The sequence below is a fragment of the Mixophyes fleayi genome, chromosome 7, assembly GCF_038048845.1.
Source record: "Mixophyes fleayi isolate aMixFle1 chromosome 7, aMixFle1.hap1, whole genome shotgun sequence".
In the NCBI taxonomy this organism is placed as follows: domain Eukaryota; kingdom Metazoa; phylum Chordata; class Amphibia; order Anura; family Limnodynastidae; genus Mixophyes; species Mixophyes fleayi.
The window spans coordinates 26,903,498-26,909,578 of record NC_134408.1 but is presented as its reverse complement, the minus strand read 5'-3'; the positions used below and the strand labels follow the sequence as shown (position 1 = coordinate 26,909,578).

Genomic DNA, 6,081 nt, shown 5'->3' with positions numbered 1-6,081 from the left:
TGAACTGGGTCGACCTGGGATTTTCCCGGGTCCAAGGTGCAATGTGAAGTTGAGTTGGGAGAGCTCTGTCACCCAGCAATATCGCGGGTTCATATACCCGTGATATTGCCGGGGTGGCAAAGTGAATGCAGTATTATTAAACTTTGATAGATTTTTGATATTTAAAGAATTTAGGACCAATTTGTCAAGCTCTATGAACGCTATAAAATAGGGCTATTTTTTTTACCTTGCGCTATTTATTCAACCAGTTTTCATAAGCAATTGGGCTGTCATGCTTCCGCATGTGAGACCTTATTATTTATCAAGGTGTGCAGTAGTAATTTAAGTGTTGTGCTGCTTGGTTATCTCTGGCGTTACCATAATGTTTACAGTAAAATAAAAATAATCTTTATTTCAACCCTGTTACACATACAGATTCTGGTGGCGTGCCACCCATACACAAACTGCGCACAAAACTATAGGTTCCAACTGGTGGCGCAAGAACGCTCCTGGGCGGTACTAGGTACTAGACACACCCACAGATAGAGCTAGACACGCCCTTTGGACAGAGCAGGACACACCCCCATTGACAGTACGACGTGCCTAGGGGCTACTTGCACAATCTCCCTGAAATTACTTTTTAAAAATAGTCCGAAGTATGAAGCATGTCTCAGATAAGCCTTCATTTACAGTTTATTTGATATGTATTCCCTTATCTGCATCCTCTTAGCACAAATTTTATTTATCTATGTTCTCCTATTTGGGAAAAATGTATTCTTTTTATTTTAATACAAATACATGTTTTTATATATGTTTATACATGTCTCTTTTGGACCTCAAATTCACCTGTCATTTTATAATTTATTACAGATTACATCCTTTATATGAGGATGATTGTTAATGTTTTTGAGTGTTACTAGCTGTATTTTATTGTAACTTGTATCCAAAGGTACGCGGAGAAGCATGGACATTTCTCTGATCATTAAAAAGTGCAATTTAAAAAAATTAAGTGTCCCTCAATAGACTATTGAAATGTTGGGAGGTTTGGTTTATACGTCAAATAAAAAAAACAAGCAAACATACAATAGAAACCATGGGCATTCACAAGAAAACATTGCACAGTCGCTATTAGAAGTTCTTTCTCCTATTATTTGTTTTTAAACCAATAACATGTAATGTACAAAACATTGAAAAATGTAAATGTTGTTGGGGCCATTTTAATTAGCAAATAATGGCTGCGAGGTCATCACCTGTGTATAACATCATTATGATGTCATGCTGCAAAATACTACTTTTTAGTCCCTCCAGACTGTTACAAGTCAGTACATAACCAGTAAAATGGCATGTTCAAATGCAGAAGATATTAAAGAAATGGTAAGTAACACTAAGCAGAAATTACTAGCAGTGTGATTAATAATTATTAGAATAATCGTGTATCAACTGTATGTAGCAGCAAGAAAGTAAATTTAAGGTTTGAAGCTGACCTCTATTACAGTATAAATTTTGTGCCAACACGAGTGTGATTAATGTACTGTTTGATAAGTAGAATGTTCGTGTTGGTACTGTAATGTTAAAGAAGGAGACAGAAGTTCCTTGGGGGTCCTTAATTAAAAACATTATTACTGCCAGGGATAAATCTACTCAAATGAAATGCATATTGGATCCTATTTACATATTGCAATGCCAAGATGTATTCATATGTATCATTATACTATTTTTAGGATCCTGAAGATGATATTGAAATATTATGGGTAGAGAAGTGGCCCGAACCCATAAACGGTAAGCAAAGTAGTTAATGCTCCAAAATTGTCTGAATATGTTTGCAAAGGGTTAGTGTATATAGTTCTAACTCCATGCTTTTATTTTTAAAAGTTTTACCAATCTCATCCATCACCTTCTCAAAATGTTCCATATTAAAACTTGACCAGTCCCTGATTTCTTCCCCTTTGGCATTTAATCTAAATGGACAGGGGCACACTTGAGTGGGGGGAAAAAAATCTCGAAAGGAATTTGTTAAATCTCCCCATCTAGGAAAGCAGCTGCACCCCTGAGAGGCATACCTCTACTGTACCCCTCAGACAGACATATCCTATATATTAGTCTAGTTGTGAGAGAATGTTTACATTGGAAGATCAGTCAATCATAGCAGTGGGGCCGGTATGCAGCAGTTATACACAAGTGTTTTAGACCCCAGGGGGTAAATGTATAAAGGAACGGTTTCTGCAAATTAAAAGCTGCGATGGCTTTTATAGGCAAACTTAGTACAAATACCTAATATATGATAAACACTAACTTATAGAGGTGTATAGTGTACAGAAATATTCTACAAGTCACAATGTCCATAAACAGGTAATTGGAGAATTCAAGACACCAGTATGACTGTTATTTTGTATTTTATCTACAGAAAAAAAAAACAGCTTCTGGAGGAGACTATTTAAAAGGAAGGTGCGTCAATAGAAATCTATAAACAAGATGAGGCCGTACCTATAACCTATACAGTGGAATTATTACTTCTTTCTTTCTGCTACTGATTCCTCTCCCTATGCATCCAAACATCTGACTTGCCTTCCTCATTGCTTTGTTACATTGCTTACCTGCCTTTAAGCCACCTGATATAGTGACTCCTAGATCCCTTTCCTCTTCAGTAGTCTCCATTATAGTGCCATTAACACTATACTTAGCTTTTGGGTTTTTGAGACCCAAGTGCATGATTTTGCATTTTTAGCATTAAACTGTAGTTGCCACTCGCTTGACCATTCCTCTAGTCTACCTAGATCATCGATCCTGCTGTCAGCCCTGTTGCATATCTGTGTGTCATCTGCAAAAAGGCATACTTTCCCTTTAATACCATTTGCAATGTCACCAATAAAGATATTAAAAAGCACTGGGCCAAGTATAGATCACTGGGGTTACTCCACTGGTAACCTTGAATGCACCCTATTTACTTTAACTCTCTGATTTCTTCCACCATAGGAGAGAAGTCCAGGATACCAGAAGCTGGAGGAGGCCGACATAACGTAGGTGACTTTCATAGCGCCTGAAAAATTACGCAATATGTATACATTTTAGTAAGATACGCATAAAACTTAACATACATCATACATTAAAAGCGCATGACATGCTTTAAGCGGACTATATCATATGCTAAGGGGATGTAAACCTAAGAAATACATTTATTTATTAAAAAAGGGACACAGGACACCCACCTCCCTCAAAACTGACTGTAGTGCTGTGAGCCTAGGCTGGTATTGGCAAAATCGGTGGCCAATAATACCAACCGACCCCAGGCCAGTCAGCACAGTTCTGAATTCCATAGGAAGATTGGCCCCACAAAAGGAAGTCAAGCCCCCCTTCCTTCCCAATACCAGCCAGCCTCCCGTGATGAGAGGGGTAATAAGTGATAAAAAAAAGAGTTCATATTTTCCCTGGTCCCATAATTCCCAGGCAGCCTTTAAGTGTTTGGGCATGCTGGTACATGTAATACTATAAGCACCACATATTTATGGCTTGAGGAACCACAAGTGCCACCTACCCTGGCATCTACGGCCCACTGGGATCTTTAGTACACCAGAGAAAAACGTACACACACAATTTTAAAATACAGCTCTGTTCAGAGCTTTGTCGCATATGAGCTCTTAGCGGCTTTGCAGAAATTTTTTTAACTGGAGAATTTTCCACAACCCGACCACAGAGAACGGGAAACTTCCTAGTAATCAAGTACAGGCCTGTAATATGTGAAGTACCTAATTTCCCACGTTCCTGGACACAGCAGCATGACAAAAATACCTAATATAGAGAAAAAAAACACCACAAAATAATATACATGATGGACATTATCATTTAGAATGTAGTTGATATACAGACACTTTTAAAAGCCAACCAAGAAGAGCCAACTCAGAATAAGACCAGGATTAAAGGAAAGACAGATATAAGCAGGCACAAATTTGTTACTCACCTGTATTTTACATTAGAGTTTCTTTCTTTAACATGGAAGGGAACTAGCGCCCAGCCCTGGCAATACAACAAAACCAACAAACAAATTCCATGTCACCAGGCACTCTTCCATGCACTCTAGAGGCCTTGTAAACCAACTTTTACATAAGCTGAATAAAGTGACAAGACAGCTTTCTATTACCAAGCTAAAATCCTCTGGAATGTTATAATACATAGGATAAACATCTAGGATACATGTAATCACTTACAAACCCTTTCCCAGTGTCTTTCCCTCACAGTGTATATATGGATGCCCTTCTAAAATGTTTGTATTGTGCACATGGCTCCCTTAACTGTTTCCATTTACCAGCTTTTTCTTCTCTTTTACAGACCCAAGCCAGAAAAGCGTAATAAGCTAAAAATTACTTTTTTTTGTTGCTTTTTCTCTGCCCAAATAGAGTAAAAGTATTATGCTAAATCCAGTGCTCCTGTCTTTTTTGTATCGGTAGGGGTTCCATCCTGGTGGAGTGAATTAGGTTGTGATTTCTGTGGAGAGAGTACCTGACTTTTCTAACAATTGCGTATGAGCCCTAAATGTGCTCAGTGATTGGTGGTGGTTTGAACTAATAACAGTGCAGGGAGGGTTGACAATGGGATCAGTAAAGTGGGGGCTGACAATGGCATAAGTGAAGGGGAGAGCTATTCCAAGGGTTTGCTGGTGATATACTAAGTGCAAAGGAGGCAGGAGTAATGATATTGTCAGTGCAATGGGGGCTGGCCATATGTTCAACAAAGTGATCTTAGAATGTGACCAGTGCAAGGTAGAAGGCAGGCAATGGAATCAATGCAAGAACCACTAAAGTATCACCAGAGTTGAAATAAGGCTCTGGGGGGGCCCGGGGCACTTAAGACAGGGAGGTAATTTTAGATACATTTTAGACAACTACACAGGCAAAACTGTGCACTACTGTTAGGTGCACGCCTTCACGAGCAGTACAGTGTGGAGCGGGACATACCTCCCAACTGTCCTTGTAGTCGGACCAAATCCTGACTAAAGCTGGGTACACTCAGTTTACCAGTTTATGAGCTCATCGGCCGGAGATAATAAAAGTCACTGCAAGTTCTGTGTGTGCAATTAGCTCTACTTTATTGTTTACAAATTCACATACGTATAGCACTCTAGTTACACAAAATCACGTACTTCAGCAAACTACGCCACTAACTGTCTTATTTTCGTCTTAACCACTCATTGTGCATGATTTCATGACACTGACCTTGCTACATTCTCACAGGAATTCTCCCAAGGGGGCTGGTGGTTTATCTCCTGTCTGCCATATCCAAGGTCATGGACATAGCTTCTTGCAAACAACAAAGTAATAATGAATAGCTTTTACAAACTAGCTGTCTTTAAGCTGTACAAGGACAAAATGGCTGACAGGTAACAAGATGGCGTCAACTCAGCAAAATCACATTTCTCAACTGCATAGTATAATTTGAACATAGTAGATAGATAGTTGTACGTGTGAAGGTCCCCTAGGATAGACGAAACAGGAAAGTGGTACTCACCAGGAAAACGGCCGCCTCCTCCTGATAGCAGACTGCACGCTGCTACTTGGAACGTAGAAACAGAGGCGATGTGACGCACAACCACCCCACAGAGCTAGCTACCTGATCAAATGTGCCTCCCACACTAGCGTCAACACGAACAATTACAACAAAACAAAGCAGCGCCCTAATCCTACCAACAAACTAATGTAATGCACTGCTCTAACTCACCCCACAGTTCCAAGGTGCAAATCACAAAATACAGACGTTACCAGATACCAAGAGCCTACCTTTAACAGGGGCCTGACTTCTGAATCCTATAAAGGGAGATTACTTGGACAAATACACAGCTAACAGTACCATACAAAGCATACAGTACAGTGTATAACCTGCAAGCGACCACCACACAAATGGCCACTTGATTACCATACAGGGGAAAAATACTACAAAACTGCACAGCTCAAGATAAATACAATGCAGTATACGCAATACGTTGCCTGGTGCTTCTACCTAACTAAGCCACTTACTTGACTCCAGGGGAACAGACCGGGTACGTGGTCTCAATAGATGGGTACCTCCTAACTGCTGCTGACCTAATGCGTGGGTAAAATTTGGCCCACAGGC

At 39.8% G+C, this 6,081-nt stretch overlaps 1 long non-coding RNA gene across 1 annotated transcript; it reads left to right on the top strand.

Annotated features, from left to right (window-relative positions):
- The first annotated feature begins 1,216 nt into the window (after positions 1-1,216).
- On the top strand, positions 1,217-4,390 carry LOC142098652 (uncharacterized). The gene is made up of 4 exons (XR_012678378.1): positions 1,217-1,758; positions 2,384-2,424; positions 2,953-2,996; positions 4,303-4,390. It is a non-coding gene; the product is annotated as an uncharacterized LOC142098652 (long non-coding RNA).
- The last annotated feature ends 1,691 nt before the right edge of the window (positions 4,391-6,081 follow it).